The sequence below is a fragment of the Pogona vitticeps genome, chromosome 1 (genome assembly GCF_051106095.1).
Source record: "Pogona vitticeps strain Pit_001003342236 chromosome 1, PviZW2.1, whole genome shotgun sequence".
NCBI classification, from domain to species: domain Eukaryota; kingdom Metazoa; phylum Chordata; class Lepidosauria; order Squamata; family Agamidae; genus Pogona; species Pogona vitticeps.
This window is the reverse complement of record NC_135783.1, coordinates 223,793,395-223,812,419: the sequence shown is the minus strand read 5'-3', so window position 1 is coordinate 223,812,419 and position 19,025 is coordinate 223,793,395. Positions and strand designations below refer to the sequence as shown.

Below are 19,025 nucleotides of genomic sequence, written 5' to 3'. Positions count from 1 at the left end.
CCACTTCCAAAGCAGCAAGAACAAAAACGCCTGTATATTTCATCTGCTCATTAGCTGGTTCCGACAATATCCTCATGCTTGGACACTGAGGGCACATCTTTACATGATCCTACGTTATATGAACTCAGGTTTCAGAGGTTGTATTAGAACAGTCTGTCCTAGCAGAAATGAAAACAACTTCACTGGGCTTGAGATCCTTGTCAACAGTGTCTGTTTGACAACTCCTGAGACTCGTTGCAAGACAAAGCGTGTCTCGCTCTGGAAACTGGCATGTTTCCGAGGCCCCACTGGGAAATTCTCTCCAGAGACCAGTTGTGCTGTGGCACAGGCAATCTGCTTAACATAGCTCACACCCAGACTATGACTGGGAATTTTGAGCCTGTCATTTTGAAAAGCAAGCTGCTTTTATGGGCAGTCAACATCTTTCCCTCCACCTCCTCTGGTGGGAACCTCCATTGCTATGTGGCTGCATGACTACCGTAGCCTCAGGTAAGGAAGTCAAGCTTGGGCATCCCTTCCAGGTCCTTGCTTTTTTCTGGTACGGCACTAATCGTGTAATATCCCCTTTCTCTCTTTGGTGAAGAACAGACTTTCTCTTTCTTTTTGTTGGAACAGGTGGGTGCTGTGATAGAGGAATAAAGTATGAGATTGGGCCACTTTTGCAAAACACCACCGCCATACAACTTTTTTTTAAAACAAGCAACCCTCACACTATCTATTTGAATCTCTTGGGAAGAAGAAAAGAAAACAAAGTCTTGCAACCCACTAGGACTGAAGAATTCAGGTGAGATTCAAAGAAACACAATAATATGGAGAAAGCCTGATTTTTCACACACTGTTCTCCCCAGACCTTGGCTTGGACTAGCATGGCTACCCTACCCATGCAGCAGATTCTAGCAGGCAGGAGGAAAAGGGAAATTGAAGGATCCAATTCAGGGAAGGGGTTATAGAAAGGTGTTTTCATGAAGCAAGTGAGCATACCAGGATTTTAAGGGAGGTGTATGTAGTCTGCAATCATACCAGTTTTAAAATTAGAAAACAAAGGAAACCAGTTACACATATTGCGTAATACTTAATACTAAGAAACTATTTCTTAGTATGTGCTATGTGTCTCTACCCTGCGATGTCCAGCAGGGCATCTATTGTCTTTTCCATCATCCTTGCATTACATTGTATAGTAGAGTTTATTATATGTTGCTGGTTCCAGTATGCAACATACACACCTTTAAACTTGTGTCTTAAATCATGACTTTCCTTCTTCTAGTGGTGCTCTTAATTAAGCACTGGAAGGATAATACTCATCTCCCTCCACCCTTGCCTCCCTCTATCCAAAACAGGGCCCCCAGCTTTTGATTTCTCTTTAACTGAGATACTTTAAATTTCTGATACAATTATTGAAGGAGGCAGGTTTGGGGGTAGGCAGAACAAGATTTTGGTTTTTTATAAAAATGAATGCAGGGTTCAAAACAATGCTCCTGGCACCCAATTTTCTGTTTTCCCCTCCATTCAGCTAGCATTTTGTGGCTATTGATCACTCCACAATAGGTTGTTTGCAATGGGCTCAGCCCATTTGCTATTTTTTCCCTTCAGTTTTTATTTTTGAACTAAAAACCATGGAATATCTCAGACCTTCTAATGTGTTTTGGTTGTTGTTGGTGCTGGTTTGGTCACACAAGCATCACCATGTATGCCTGAACAGTGGAATTCAAGGAAATGTGAATAGAGAAAAAGGTGGGTCAGATTCTTGCACATTAAGGCAAAAATATAATCTGTTATCCCACAGTTAGTGCATTATCTTTTAGTGTTATGTGCAGATATAAAAAATGAAAACAAAGCTGTACAATAATTCCCAGAAACTTACAAGCTCCCTCTCCTTCTTCCTGAAATATCGTCATTATAGTTACCTGGTGCTGGAAGAGAGAGAGAGAGACTCTGATCATGCTCAGAAGTTATGTTTCTGTGCCTGAACCTTGATATTCAAACTAGTTTCTGGTTTTCCACCTTAATAACCTCAGGTTTCCATTAAATTCATATCCTGGGTTAGCTATAAACCCTGACGTGTTATTTTGTATTCCCAAAATGTTTTATCAGACTACACTCACTTGGGAGTAAACGCTACTGAAATTAATGAAAATTACCTTTGAATAGAGATGCAAAAGAAAATGTTTGTAATTTGCATCTCTGGCAGAGCATGCCTCGATCTAATAATAATTTGAAGGCGAATGAATTTTGTATGGATTTTGTGCCGTTTGTTGCTATCTTGTGTAAGCAGCTTTAGAGAGCTGCCCCAACAACAACAAAAGCTGTATAAAGATGTTTTCCATAAATAAATAAGATGCAATTCATAAATAGGATTTTTTTTTAATTTTTAATTTTTTAAAAAAATGCTGTCATCTTTTGATTGATACACACTATACCTGCAGTTTGGACATATAGTTTTGCCAGCACAGTTTTACAATATCTCTCTTTACAAAAGCATTAATAATATCATTTCCTTCACTGTTTAATTTTATTTGTTTGTTTGTTTTGAGTGGACTCTATATTTCCTTTCAAAAGAATATTTAAGGCTGTTTCTATATGATCTAGTAATAAAACAATACAACCACTAAAATCCAGTTCCAAAGAGTTTAGTTGTTTATGTTTCACCTGTAAATCTTCCCTTCAGATAGTGCCTGACAAAAGTAATATTAGAATTTAGCTCTCTCTGAGGGATAAATGGGCTTCCGGCTGATGCTGAATCACAGCTTGCAAAAGAGACGCAGTTCTTTGTCATATTTTTTTACGTTTTGGAATGAGATGGCTTTTCATACTGTCTAAAATGTGTTGTGTTGTGGGAAAGTGTGCTGTTCTAGGGTACATTAGTGGAAAGAATTGCAAACAAATGAGCTACTTTGTTTAATTAGCACTGAAAATTGAGTGTGCATGGTCGACGACTGTTAAAAGTCCATCTGGCCAAAAATAAACGAGGACCAGAATGTGCCGAGATTCCCCCCAACCTGGCAGAATGGAAGAGACTAACTACTGCCTTGAGAAGGGTCTCGAAAAAAGGCACTCGGTAAGGCAAAAATCTATCCCCATTGTGGGGTGGAAGTAAAAAGGGTCAGATAGTCCCTACAGCTGCTTCTTCTTCATCACCTCTGGAAACCGAAGGACTTTGGATGGCTTTGGAGAATGCTTTTTGACAACTGGGGATAATTAGAGAGTGATTTTCCTCAAGGTTAAAACCTCCTAGTCCGATCACCCCTTTGTAGTCAGGTTTAGATTTCACAACTTTGAACAGCTATGCTTTGAATGAATTTCACAGATTATTCAAGTTTAGAAGGTGGCAAATGTTGACAAAAGTCAGGATATATATCTATCTGCTCCTTTAAGGGTGGTGGTGATGATAATCCTCCACTTCCTATCCCCAAAGCCTTTGCTATGCCTTTTTAGCCTTCAGAAACATTACAGATTGACTTGTCACAAACAGTAAAACCCTTTTATCATCTCAGAGCCCTCAAGTGCCTGTGTGATTCCTGACGGAGGAACAGGCAGCAGATGCTCTTCTGCAAGAATACAGGCCTTCCAAACTCATCGGTAAATGAATAAGAATGATACAACCCAAAATGCATCTTCATTGCTATGTCTGTTGCCTAGGCTGAGTGAATTAAGCAAAATAAAATAAAATAAAATCCATGTGCAAGGAGTTCAGAAGATAATAAATTCCATTGAAGAGTGTGTACTGACCTGCAATCTAACATTTGCAAACTCACAGTTGCAAATTACCTCTAATTAACAAGTTGCCACTTGTATTCTGAACTGAGCACCAGTCAGTTGACCAGGAATCCAAGAAGTGGCTCATTAATTAACAGCAATTTACCATCATAAGTTGTGTCATTGTCCTTCCTCTTGTGTAACTCTGCAACAGAAGTCTGGCCACAGCATCATCGATTTCAAACCACACATCTGAGGCTGCCTGTTTTTAGCCATACATAAACCACAGAGCAGAACAGAGGACAATCTTTCAAACACAGAGTTACCAGCAGTGCTCCTCAAGTGTTACTTCCCTTGTTTTTTTTCAACCTGTGCCCCCTTGTCATAGTATTCCTTAAATGGAGGGTGGAGAAGTTGTCATCTATCATGAGGGGATTTCTCACAGGCATGATCCCTGATTTTCCAGGGCTGCTGCTTACGTAAAGAACCTTTATGAGAACAGGAATCTCTTCTTTATTGACTTCTTCTCCATTGGAAGAGAGTAAGAATGGAGGGGTGGGGCTAGGTGGTCCCTTACTCACTAACGCCTGAATCAACTGACCAGTTGCCAAAACAAAAAAAGCCAATCAATTGATTACGCCATCCCTGACTATCCAGGGGTGCATGAAGACCTAGACAAAGATGATCAATTAATAATCATAATTTACAGATGAGGAAAGAGGTGGGAAACACAATTCACAGCAAAGAACAAACATAACTCGGCTTTTTGAGCTAGCAAGCTTTGGTACCACTCTTAAACGTCCATTTTACAGCTAGGCAGCCCTGAGGCTAAGAGAAACAGAATTTCTTCGTGTTTCAGTCCGGTAGGGAGCTCCAGCCCTTTTTGATGCTGCTGCTGGTGAACAAGTTGAAGCCTGAAACCCTTTTGCTGATCAGTTGGAATTCATTCAAGGATCTGCAAGCAGATCCCAGTTGGCATTTTGCCTGCTTCTGTTGTAGAGTATTCCTTGTTTCCCACTGCAGCACTTGTGAGAGCTCAGTCAGCATCAAGGACACATGCAAAGGGCATGTGAGGAGGTGATTTTGGTGGGTGCTGCCAGTTTTGAACCTTCTTCTGCCAAAGCAGGCTGCCAGAAGCAGTAGAATCTCCACTATCACAGAATTGGTAGAATTAGTTCAAATCGGGAGTGTTTTGTAATAACACACAGAAAACATTTATAACAACTGTCTCAGCAGTACAAAAAACAAGGTACACAGAAGGGAGGAAGACTGTGAAACTAACCTCTTCTAAAGCATGCAAATTACAGATTTGTATATGCTATATTACTCTCTGTATGCCTCTGCAGAGGGACGTGGTGGCGCTGCGGGCTAAACCGCAGAAGCCTTTGTGTGTGCTGCAGGGTCAGAAGACCAGCAGTCATAAGATCGAATCCACGCGACAGAGTGAGCTCCCGTCGCTTTGTCCCAGCTCCTCACCAACCTAGCAGTTTGAAAGTATGTAAATGCGAGTAGATAAATAGGGACCACCTCGTAGCTGCACTGGCCACATGACAACAGAAACTGTCTTTGGACAAACGCTGGCTCTACGGCTTGGAAACTGGGATGAGCACCGCACCCTAGAGTCAGACATGACTGACTAAAATGCCAAGGGGAACCTTACCTATGCCTCTGCAGCACCACCTCTTTTTAAATGAAGTGAGAGGCAAGTGAAGGGGCTTAGGATCCAGCAGAATCAAGCCCTCCAACCAGCCCACTCCTGCACCAGAACACCCCAGTGCAGGGTCTACCATGAGATGGAACAGCAGTAGATTTATACCTTGGGGTGTCCCATTGCTGTAGTCAGGACTTCCAGGACAGACATGCATACTCTATCTATGATGGACTTGCTTGCCAGTAACCGAGTGGTATCCGAATCCCACTTTTGACATCTGTCCAAGGGAGAATATAGCTCATGTAACTCCACCACTTATTTGCTCGATTGAGGTCATGGAAGCCAAAGTAAATATGCCATTGGAGGTAGTTCATGTTGCAGCATTGAGGGACAGTGAAAGTGTAGCAAAGGCATAGGTGTTATTCAGAGGGTTACCAATGTCTCAAGAGCTGTGTCACATTATGGGGTGCAATGCAGCATGCTGGGCACCTGGGGGATATATCTTCCTTTCCCTCTTAAACAGAAGAGAAAAGGCATTTAGAAGCCTTGTCATTGCACAGCTAGATTAAATCAGTCTCAGCCCATTACTTTAAATAATCAATACCCATAAGTACCAGGCTGCTATCTCTCACTCCATCATGAGATTTGGATAGCTAAAGGAGGAGACGTGTAATTATAGACATTTTCAAGGTTCATTTTAAGGAAAATTAAACATCTAACATTATGACACTTGACAGGCTGCTTCTTTCAGCAGCACTGGCACATCCTATACAGACACAGAATGAACCAAAGATCAGAGGCAGAGGAAAGGCAATCTCACTGCATCTCTCCACTGCCATCTCCACTTTCCCAATAAGCATAACAACGCAGTGTGCAACTTACTGAAGAGAGGAGTTAAAAACTCCCATTAAATTTCATGGATCGAGACTGTAGCTTTGATTGCCTGTTCCCTTCAGAATATTTTTCCCTTATGATTTTTGCTTCCCCATCAATATCATGGCTGTAGCGTCTGTGTGGGAGTCCCTCAAATCAAACCATGAAAACCACCTAGAAAATGCATCAGGATGTGGCAAACAGCAACACCAAAGTCAGTTCTGATCCTCAAACCAAGACTGTTACTAACTTTGTTACTGAAATTTAAACATTTTAAGACAATGTATTTCTGCACTCACGGTTTTCACTAGAGTACAACCACTAGGCTTTCCACTTAAAAATAATAGTTGTGTGCTGCCAAGTTGATTCCAACTTATGGCAACCCTTTTCAGGGTTTTCTTGATAGAAACTCCTCAGAAGTGGTTTACTAATCCCTTTTTCCCAGGGTACTCTGGGACTGTGTCACTTGCCCATGGCTACACAGGCTGGCTGTTCTCTTAGGAACAGTAGGGAATCAAACTCTCAATGTTTGGTTCCACAGCTATATACTTGAGTACATGTCCCATGGAACAACAGATGAGAATCCACAGAGAAAATACCATCAAAAGAAAATGCAGGGTGACATCTCACATTCTCCCCCGCCCCACATATCTACAGAGCTTTACATAGTAATCTCTGTGTTTCCTTATGGCCATGTTTACTGTTGTCCTCATGCACACATGACATTCACAATATGGGCATCTAATCACAGAGAAGATTCAAGATCTGATTCTGCAGACACAATTTGGATCTGCATTTGAGCTGTGGACCAGAAGAAGTTCATCACTCAGTGAGAAGTCAGTAGTGAGTCTCCCATTATGGGCAAATCTTCACATTATCAAAACCTGATACTTAGACCCTGTGGCTGAAGATCATATTTAATGGTGTGCTTTCAAAAACTGATGAACCAGGTTGCTTTCTGAGGTCTCTTCGACTCTCCTGTCCTCTTGAAATTGAGGAGACTGCTTGAAACAAAGAGGTGAGCTGTGATGTTGATGGAATCATTCCTGTGTGTCCTGGACCCAGTAACAGAGCTGTGTCATCTCTGTGATTTTCTGAGGATCTGAAGATGATGGACAGAAGGGCTAATACAGGAACTTGCAAGGATGTTTTTTTAAAGCACTATTTATAACTGCTGTTAAACAATTGCAGACTGTTAACCAAACTCTTAGTGCCATTTTTCTTCCCAAATAATTTCAGGACTCCATCCAATTTTTCATGACTGCAGGTGTTGTTCCCACCTTTAATGCAGACAAGAACACAACAGACAGAAGCATTTGTCTCCAACTAGGAATAAAATATCATTGACAAGAGGCAATATATCATAAAGGGAACTGTGAAGAGGAGGATACTAATGAAACATCTGAATTCTCAGGGGACCAACTTTGCATTTATTGCTTGATTAAAATAAAATTATGTAAAATTGAGTCCTTTTAAAGGGATTTTCTTGAATTCTGTTGTTGTTTAGTCAGAATCTTCCCTATGCACCTTTAAGTGAAGAGTCTTGTTCAAGGGAATTAAAATCCATCATCTTTGCAAGGTAATCCTGGTAGGTTGTTTTCCATCACCCCTGCTTGTATTTTCTCCACAAGAACTGGGACAAGATTACTTAAAAACCCTAATATATGTCTTCCTTATTTTAGAAGACACCAGGACAAGGCAAATAAATTTTTTCTTCAATGCCTCATAGCAGGAATATCAATAAGGGCAAGACAAGGTGCTTAACTAAAACAAAGTCCAGGTAGATGGGTGAAAATGGAATGCAACATGCAGAGCTTAATCCAGTCTGTGGTTCAGTCCTGGAACTTGTTATACCATAATTTATTTTGAAAATAGTTTTAGACATAGCTTACACTTATATGGTCCTCTAGATGTACTAAATCAGGTCATTAGAAGTTGTTCCCCTTGTACAAACTTTCCTTGTTTAAAATAGTGACCAGCAGATTTCACAATGGGCTTCTGCAGCACAGGCAATGATGATGGGTATTATATTGCAGTCTTGCCATCCCTGACAAAGCAGCTGCTATTGACCTGAGACAATTGGCAGAACAGAAAGGTCAAACATAGGGGTATGATGGAGGTGAGGTCAATGGCTGACTGACATCCTTGTTTTGTGTATGGATGTCCCTTCCAGGCCACTCAGGGCAGAAACTGGCAAAACAGGAGCTTCGTTATTAGAATGTGATAAGATGTTATCCCTCCCTTACTTGATAGATATTACATCCACACAGTCAGCATCTACAACAAGCCTGTGCTTATGTCTCAGGGACCAATCACCAAACAAAAGCAAGTGAGTTGGCAGTTTCTGGAGCTGCAGGCCCCTCAAGGCAGGAAAAACAAACATATTTCCAATTACAAAGCTTCTGTTTTGGAGCCTAGCCTACTTAATATGTCCAGTCCATTTCCTTAGACTTTGTGAAAATGGAAAGTGGTGCAAAAGAGGCTCATTTTTTTTTTTAAAAAAACCACATTAGGAGATGATAGTACAGAGTACTTCCCTCCTGTTATTTATCATGTAAATAAACATATGAGGTCTTTGGTTGTTGTGGGTTTTTCGGGCTTCTTGGCCGTGTTCTGAAAGTGATTCTTCCTAACGTTTCGCCAGTCTCTGTGGCCGGCATCTTCAGAGGACAGCAAACTGTGCTCAGTTTGCTGTCCTCTGAAGATGCCGGCCACAGAGACTGGCGAAACGTTAGGAAGAATCACTTTCAGAACACAGCCAAGAAGCCCGAAAAACCCACAACAACCATTAGATCCCGGCCGTGAAAGCCTTCGCGAATACATATGAGGTCTTTACTGGGGATGGAGGAAAGGCCTGTTTTTTTGCTCCAAGAGTGGCAGTTTCAACTAAGAGGATTTGATGGAGTCCCACAAAACTCCCTGATTCCTTCAACCCCCAAATACAAACAACAAGAGTTCATTTGGGTCCTTTCAAGGAGAAAGGCAGGATAAAAATATTTTTAAAATATAGACAGACAGACAGACAGGCAGGCAGGCAGGCAGGCAGGCAGGCAGGCAGGCAGGCAGGCAGGCTCTGGGAACAATAAATTAGTCTCTCAGCCCACTGAGATCACACACACCCTAACACAGCAGATCAAAACAGCCTTGCTAACATCCTTGGGACTAATATGCATTAAAGGGAAAGAAATACAGTGGTGCCTCGCTTGACTGGGATAATTCGTTCCGTTCAAATTGCTGTTAAGCAAAATCCTCGTCAAGCGAAATGAAAAAGCCCATTGAAATGCATTGAAAACCGGGTGAAATACCTCAGCGTCCAGTGAAGGTCCTCCATAGGGCGGCCATTTTCCGGTGCCTATAATGCGAGGAATCCATCCTAAAGCACAGCGGGGAGCCATTTTGCACAGTGGGCAACCATTTTGAAACCCGACGATCAGCTGTTTTTGATTGTCGTTAAGTGAAAAATCAGTTCCTGAAGCAAGGAACCTATCAAAGTTAAGCAAAAAAAAGCCCATCAGTCATGGTTTAGCAATTGCAATAGCAATCGCAAAAAACTAATCATCAAGCGATTTCCTTGTCTAACAGGGTAATCGTCAAGCGAGGCACCACTGTAGAGGGTTTTATGTTCACAGTCAGCATCTAAATGAATCCCATCCTAATGGCCCAGTAATCTCCCATGAAACATAACAAGTGAATTTGCAGTTTCTAGATACATCTGAAGAAAGATTATTTAAGATGGATTACCATGGGCATGACCACCTTCTCACCTATCTTTTGCAAAGTAAATATAAAGCAAGTTGCAGCCCCACTGCGGTACTTCACAAAACAAGCAATATGAAATCACTTGTATTCCTCAGCAGGGTCAGCTGAAAATACTTCCATGCATGGCACAGAATATTAAAATGATATTTATGTTTGTTAGGATTCTTCAGAAATCTGGGACAACTAGTGTAAGCAAAGTATGGTACGTTATAATGTATTTACTGTATATCATTAAAAAAAAACATGCACCAGAATATTTTGTGGCTGGCTATCCAAATTTAGTACATATAGATAGAAATAGTCAGTCCTGAAAATAAATTAGGTTGGAAATGTTCCAGATTCCAGACATGCCAAGAAAAAATGAAGTGATGTTCCAAGTCATCTGACATCAAAATCTAGAGTTCCTAGTACTTTTGAACCTTGGTCTCTACCAACCTCTCTTCCCACAAATAAGTCAAATATGCCATTAAATGTGTCTGTTCTATCATGAGGCTTGCCACATATTTGAGTAACATCTCTGTTATGTAGCTTCATCAGACTAGATAGCACTCTAAGATCTCCCTGATCTAAAAATCATCATTGACATTGCAGTAGTTGTGGGAGTAGGGAATCCGCCCACAGTTTGGTCTGAACTGTATTGGAGCTCTGCAGAATACTGAACCCCAACCCTCTCAAATAGGGCTAGGCTCCTGAACAGGATCTTTAATGTTTAGTCTAAACTCTGGGGTGGATTCACTGCCCCAGAGCAACTGCCTTTTTGTCAGGCAGAACTTTCTCCACAGTGGTAACATTATTTATTTCAGTAATTAGTAGAAAGTAAATGCAAGTGAAATATGATGAGGTAAAAAACACAAACATATAGGTATTGGTTCTTTTCTGCTGGCAGACACCTGTGCTGAGTTGATGAAAAATGAAGAACTAAAATACGGCGGTGCCCCGCAAGATGATGTTAATCCATTCCATTGAAATCACTGTCTTGTGAAAACATCATCTTGCGAAATGCGATTCCCCATTGGAATGCATTGAAATCCATTTAATGTGTTTCAATGGGGACAAATCGTCGTCATTTTGTGAAAATTGCCCATAGGGAAGCCATTTTGCAAAGCGCTGATCAGCTGTTAAAATCATCATCTTGCAAAAATCGGTCCCCCCCCCAAAAAAAAACTGTCTTGCAAAGCACGGACCGAAACATTGTATAGCGAAAATTGCCCATAGGAAACATTGTTTTGCGAAGTGCTATAGCGATCGCAAAAACTCATTGTCATACGGATTCGTCATTTTGCGAGGTAGTCATCAAGCGGGCACCACCTCTCTCTCTCTCTCTCTCTCTCTCATGCTCCTTCTCCCTCCCCACTTCTCTTTATCTCTCTGTGTCTCTCTCTGTGTTCTCAAAACAAAAATCCCATATAAATAATGCCCTTCTTATTAATTAGCAGCAGCAGCACACTGGTTCTCTCCCTCATTTTAATGGCTTACGATATCTGTTCAGTGACATTTCCATTGCTTTCATATGCAAGTTCACTGTCAACGAGGCAACAATGGAAGCAACTAGAAGAAGAAAAAATGAATGCAGAAGCTATTTTGCTTAGAACTGATGCTGTATTGAAAGTCAAGAAGTCAAAGAGCAGTGAATGGTAACTGTGACAAACCCAGACCTACTGGGATATGCCACAGTTTCACTAAGCTGCCACCAACCATTCCCTATAAGAAGTCACACAGACCAGGGATGGATTTTTAACAAATAAAGGAATAAGGTTTATTTAAACAACACACAGGGAAAATAAAATGATCAGGTGAATAAGATACAGTAACGTGGCTTAGTCTCAATCATACATACACACAGTTTGGTTCACACAGAACACTTAACTTGAAGCACAGACCCTGAACCTATCAGTTCTGGCTAACCATACAGACACCTGAACCTATCAGGTTGGTACTGACTGACACACAGTAGTACCCTGTCTGACACACAGACTCCCACTCAAGCTTCTTCTCTCAGCTCTTCTCCAGCTTCTTCTTAGCTCCACATATATATACAGTACAGCCCCTCCTCCTGATGTCCCGCCTTCCACTCCCCATAGGATGGAACTTTCCCTCCAAACCCATGACAGACAGGTAACATCAGTGCTGTATGTAACACCTCCCCTCTTTATAAGTTGTTTTGTAGGGGGAAAGCTAAGGTGCTTTTCACCAAAAAACAACCTGGACCCAAAACAAACAAAAACAGTCATATAATAACATACAATACCATACTTACTTATACTTACACTCTATTAGGCATTTAAACATTTACTATTAACAATACATCAAGTTACCTTTATTCATACAAACCAACATGTTTAATAAACAGACACATTTGACTTTTTGTCATCAAAATATATACATAGTCCATGTTTCTTTCGCCGTCTTCATTCTTCAGGTCTTCTTGACAAGGCGTCAGCAACACAGTTCACTGACCCTTTGACCACCTTCACTTCAAAGTCATAGTCTTGCAGGTTTAAAGCCCACCTCATAAGTTTACTATTGTGGGTTTTCATTGTCTTTAACCATTGCAGTGGTGAATGGTCAGTGCACAGAATAAAATGTCTTCCCCAGATGTAAGGCTTGGCCTTCTGGATCGCGTAGACTATGGCCAGGCACTCCTTTTCCACGGTTGCCAAATGTCTCTCACCTTTCTGGAGTTTCCTACTCAGGTAGGACACTGGATGCTGGTCACCATTCTCATCCCCCTGGCAAAGAACTGCTCCTACCCTGCTGTTAGACGCATCGGTGTAGATGATGAACTCCCGGTCGAAGTCTGGAGCACGCAGCACTGGACACTGGACGAGCGCCTCCTTCAACCTCTGGAACGCCTCCTCACAGTCGCTGGTCCACGGGATGCGGTCATCAGCCTTCTTCCTCGTCAGATCGGTCAGCGGAGCCGCAATCTCGCTAAACCTCGGGATGAACTTTCTGTAGTAGCCCACCAACCCAAGAAATGATTTGACCTTTTTCTTGGTGTTGGGTCTAGGCCAATCACGAACTGCTTCTATCTTGGCCTCTAGGGGTTTTATTACTCCTCCCCCTACTATGTGACCCAAGTATTTTATTTCTGGGCTACCCAGCTGCAGTTTGTACCCTTTGCAGAGCCTAGGCCAAAGCACTTCCTCCCCTGGGTTAAAGTGCCTCTCCCTGCCTTCCTGGTCATCCCAAGCTTTCTTTCTGACCTTCTGAGCTTGCAGGGTCTCTGCTGCTAGCTCTAGGTTTCTCTTTAGGTCATTCCTTAAAGAGTCTAAATATGTTACAACGTCTTGTGGGTCATCCTGGGTGATCTGCTCCCAATTTTGTTTGATCAAATCAAGGGGCCCTTTCACCCTTCTCCCAAATAAAAGTTCAAACGGACTGAACCCGGTACTGGCTTGTGGCACTGATCGATAAGCAAACAAAAGGGATTGCAGCTTCTGGTCCCAATTGTTTGGATTCTCTGCCAAGTAAGCCCTAATCATGCGCATTAGAGTCCCATTGAGCTTCTCAGTTAACCCATTACTTTCAGGGTGATAGGCAGTGGTTTCCTTGTGTTTAATTCCACAGATTTGCCATAAGCGTTTCATGAGCTTCGATGTGCACGATGCGCCCAAATCTGTGATTATTTCTGAGGCAAATCCCATCCTGGACATATACCCCACCAAGGCATCTGCCACTGTGTTAGTTTCAATGTTAGTCAAGGGAATGGCTTCAGGGTACCTCGTGGCATGGTCCACAATGGTGAGAATGAACCTGTTCCCCCTCTTTGTGGCCTTGGGCAAAGGTCCCACAATATCCACCCCTATGCATTTGAACGGAGTGTCAATCACAGGCAAAGGGCACAACTTTGCTTTGGTCCTGTCGCGGCTATTCCCCTGCCTTTGACACACATCACATTGTTTACAGAACTCCCTGATCTGCTTCCCTATGTCAGGCCAGTAAAAATTCTGTGTGATTCTCTGCTGTGTTTTGTTCACCCCTAAGTGCGCAGCAAACATGTCAGAGTGCCCCCTTTGTAAGATCATGGGGCGATACTTTTCAGGTACCACTAGCTGACTTCTGATCCCATCTCCCCCTTTTGAGATATTCCTCAGGGACTCCCTGTATAAAATTCCCTTTTTCTCTAGAAATCTCACTGGGGTTTCAGGTGTTAGCTGGGCGTCTGTCACCTTTTCAAAACACTTTTGGAGAGTGGCGTCTGCCTTTTGCTCTTGGCCAAATCTGCTGTCGGTGGTCAAGGTTTCCACCACAGCTTCTGAACTCCCTTCACCTGCTTCCGTCTCGGGCTCATCATTACCCCCCTGAACTGTCCCCGTGGTGGCTTGTGAGCGTGTAATCACTAGCACCCGTTTCACATGTTCAGCCAGGTCATTTCCCACGAGCATGGCTGCTGGCAGAGTCGATAAAATCTCTAGCCGCCAAACTCCCCTCCAGCCTTGAAAGTTCATAGGTACCTCAGCTACTGGCAGTGAGATCACCTGTCCCTCAATCCCTGCCACCTTTATGCTCTCATTTGGGATTACATACTCCCTAGGAATAATATCTGGATGGCACAGGGTCACCTGGGAACAAGTATCCCTTAACCCCCGATACTGATGGTCAAGTATTCCTACGTCCACCCCTGCTGTTTCAAACAACTGAGAATCTGTTCTCACAAGTAAGCAGCGCCTGACCTCCACAAGAGGACCACTTTCCTCAGCCTGATCAGCAGATGTCACTGTTCCAGATTGAGTAGCCATGGCAACAGGCTCCCTCAGTGACAAGGAGCTTTGCTCTTTCTGGACACAGAACACAGCTTTTGGCTTGGTTCCACTCGAATCATGAGGCACATTTCCTTTTATCTGCTTCCATTTCTCACACCCTGAGATTAGATGGCCCTTTCCTTGACAGAAATAACATTTTCTGCTGTACTTGGAGTCTTTCTCCTCTGGTTTTGGTTTTCCCTCCAAAATCTGGTTCCTGGACTGGCTCTGCCCAGAAGTTTTATCAACAAAATGGCCACCCATTTTTGGCGGGCTCTGAACTAACCCTTTGGAGTACTTAGGGTCCCATGTTTCCCTCATGTTTTCTTCAGAATAATTCAGGTTTTGGTGTTGTGCCTTAACCTGTGTGCCTTCTTTTGGTTTCTTTTCTAGCTGCAATTTCTTCTCTTTTATTCTCAAATCCAGCTCCTTTTGCTTAGCCTCAAACTCAGCCCTGATCTGTAAAATTTCTTCCTCAGCCCTAGCTTTTATCTCTTTTACTTTTTCTTCAGTCTTATCTCTGATTTCTTTTAATTTAATGTCTTTTTGCTGATTATATTTTTCAAGATCTTGCTCACTTTGTCTGACCTGAGCCTCATACTTTTCTTTCTTTGACATTTCTTCAACTGATAACTTGTTATTTTTCTTATTTAGGAATGTTAATTCTAATTGTGCCATTCTAATTCTGTGTTTCAGTTCCATCTCTTTCATCCTCATGGCCATTCCCCTTTTCCTGGCATCTGCCTCTGCCTGACTGGTTTCAGATCTTTCTCTTAAGTCTAATTCCCTCATCCTCAGTTCATGCTGTTGGGCTAGGACCATTTTTCTGAGTTCAGGGTTCTGTTCTCCCGTGCTGTCACCCTGCACTGAGCCAAATTCATCCTCAGAACCTTGGTCAACCTGGGGGTCTTTCACTTCACCCATTTCTGCCATTTGGCTTCGAGTCAAGGGCATAATCCCCCCCAGAACAGGCTGCTTTCAAAAGTCAAGCCTCAAAATAAAGCGACCACTTTTTTTTCCTCCTCTTTTGCCTCAGAACCAGCTTTCTATAAATTGCTGCTGTTCTTCAGCACTAACTTGCAACAGTTGCGAGCCAGAGTCTACCCCCCTCTGCTAGGCCTCTCAGCAGGCAGGCTAGATCACTGCTACTACACAGTTTTGCCTCAGCTTTTTTCCCGCCAAAACAGGCTGCCTCAGAGCTCCCTAATCTAGTCCCCAATCTGAGGTTACACGTTCTTCTACTAGCGCACCTCCCCGTGAGGTACACCTAGAAGATTACCTATGTGCTCTCAGATTGTCCCTGACTAGACCCCCCTTGCTCTGGGCACACTTGCCAAGGCTTTGTTGTACCACTGGACAACTGGACCAGTCGTATCCCACACGCTGGACACCAATCAATGTGACAAACCCAGACCTACTGGGATATGCCACAGTTTCACTAAGCTGCCACCAACCATTCCCTATAAGAAGTCACACAGACCAGGGATGGATTTTTAACAAATAAAGGAATAAGGTTTATTTAAACAACACACAGGGAAAATAAAATGATCAGGTGAATAAGATACAGCAACGTGGCTTAGTCTCAATCATACATACACACAGTTTGGTTCACACAGAACACTTAACTTGAAGCACAGACCCTGAACCTATCAGTTCTGGCTAACCATACAGACACCTGAACCTATCAGGTTGGTACTGACTGACACACAGTAGTACCCTGTCTGACACACAGACTCCCACTCAAGCTTCTTCTCTCAGCTCTTCTCCAGCTTCTTCTTAGCTCCACATATATATACAGTACAGCCCCTCCTCCTGATGTCCCGCCTTCCACTCCCCATAGGATGGAACTTTCCCTCCAAACCCATGACAGACAGGTAACATCAGTGCTGTATGTAACAGTAACAATTTCTTGCACTTACAGTTTCTTATCTACGGCTTGTTTCTGTTTGTATTTTTTAAAGTTAAGGAACCAGTACCTATATGTTTGTGTTTTTTTACCTGCAAGTCAAACACTGCCCAGAGAAGTGCTTGCACTAGATGAGATCTTTCAGGTAGTTTCTTAGGAGAATATGGCACCTGATTGCAGTAGTGATACATTGAAAAGGCTTACAATGGTATGGGGTAGATTGAAATGAGCAACAGAAAGGTTATCAGAATTGTAGACTGGCACATCTGGAGGGATCTTTATACAGTATTTACACCCAAAAGCTCCATATCATCCCTTTGGGAGTCTGTCTTCTTCTCTCTGTACAGCAGTGTCATACAGCAGTCCTGTAACTGGTCAGGGTTCTTGTGTTCTTGATCAAGTTTTTAATTTTTATCCAGTTACTCTCTTATCAAGCATCAATACGAAAAGGGCCCAATGTCTTTTCTGCTTTGGCCTGCTCGTGGAAAAGAAGATGGACTATAGAAAAGTGCATAATGCAAACCAAAGATTCATCTTTGGGCCAATTAGAGCACCTTCCAAGTAATTACGGTACCTGCAATAGTTTTATTCATTTCTGTTCCAGATTCTGATCCATTCCATGCCTAGTCTTTAATTTACATTTGTACTGATCAGTAAAGAACATGCAGGTGTATACAATCCATTTCTCTTTCAGGCCCTTAATGTGGGAAGATTTGGATTTCAAACATACCAGACTAGGATGTGATTAAAATCTGTGACACTCTGTGCAGGACTCTTCAGGTACTTGATGCTAAAGTGTGTGTAATTTAAATAGTCACTTAAAGACAATTCTTACTGGAGAGACTGTTGCATAGAAGGCAATTTAAATTTACTTGTGGTTCACAAGAAGTTTTTCTCAAGTTCCTATTTCAACCTAATCTTGCCCCGTAAGGAGGACTGATGCTCACTCATTTTTGACAAATGGAAGACAATGCAAAACACACCACAGATGGGGAACAGGCTGCTTAAGAGCCCAGGGCATCAGAAAGTTGAGGACAAGGCAACCTGGAGACAATGCTAGAACAGACTTTGTACCCTAAAGGGGAATGCTGCCCACAAATAAATTTGACATTGTAAATGCATGCATGGCGGAAATAATTGTGCCTATCTCTTTGGTAAATATATGCAGCTTGCCCAAGATGTGATCCATTAAGATGTATGTGTCAATTTGTGTGTGTGAGTATGTATGTGTATGTATTTTTTAAAATGTCATATTAGGGTAGGGAGCAGGAAGTGACCGGAGTACCAAAATGATGCTCTAACTCTCTTCAATGATAAGACATGGCTTTAGGATCTATCTATCTATCTATCTATCTATCTATCTATCTATCTATCTATCTATCTATCTATCTATCTATCTATCTATCTATCTATCTATCTATCTATCTATCTATCTATCTATCTATCTATCTATCTATCTATCTATCTATCTATCTATCTATTTATTTATTTATTTATCTATCCCCACTGAGCAAATTGCACAGTCCCAGGGTGCTTCCAAAAGAAGGGAATGGTAAACCACTTGTGAGTACTCTCTACCTAGCAAGCCCTCAAAGGACCATAGATCTGAATTGACTTGACAGCACATGGTTATTTACTGTATTCATTTATTTACCTACTGAAAGTGAAGACATTTTGAAGCATACAACCCTCTCAAGATGGGTTATAATGAAAAATTAATACAGACAACAAACAGCAGCAATAATCCCCAACATTATAATTACCCCTAAAACAAAATTCAGTGGAAAGCCAACAAAAAAAAAACCCTGCATCTCTGGTCAAAGCCTTCCACAAGGTGCACCAGAGATGGGGGCCAAACATAGTGGGGCCCTTCCCAGGAAAGCTGTCTAGCTTGTTCTTTCAACACAATGATCCTTGGCAGCAGGCTAGTAAACAGAAGCTATCTTGCTTACCTTAAAGTGTAGGCAGACTTATATGAGGTAAAGGGTTACCAGCAAATATATTAGGCCCTAAACAATTTTAAAGTGCACTTCAAATTAGGCACAGAAATGCATAGGTAACAAGACAAGGCAGAACAATATCCGGGGTATGCAATAGAGCCACCTGGTCTTAAGATACCAGGTAGAGTCTTTAGGAATTACTGTGTTTCTACAGATACCGCATAGGCAAGCAGATATTGAAGGGATTCATATGCGAGGAGGAGGAAGAGAAGAATAATGTTTGAATTTTTTTTGTAGGTAACTTTGAAGTCTAGACATTGATGGGCATCCATTCCTGCATGACTCAAAGGTTCATAGTCTCAGTGCAAAAGTATGAGTACAAGTGATGTCCTTGCAGCAAAAAGCTAGGAAGGAAGCAATCTGTTGAGTGCATGCACTTCAATCCATTTTGCAACTTG

At 42.1% G+C, this 19,025-nt stretch overlaps 1 long non-coding RNA gene across 1 annotated transcript in view; it reads right to left on the bottom strand.

Annotated features, from left to right (window-relative positions):
- The window catches only part of LOC140702782 (uncharacterized), a 51,440-nt gene that overhangs the window by 20,262 nt on the left and 12,153 nt on the right, over positions 1-19,025 (bottom strand). Inside the window, exon 2 of the long non-coding RNA XR_012082044.2 lies at positions 9,523-9,700. This is a non-coding gene — a long non-coding RNA (uncharacterized LOC140702782). The remainder of the gene's footprint in view (positions 1-9,522; positions 9,701-19,025) is intronic.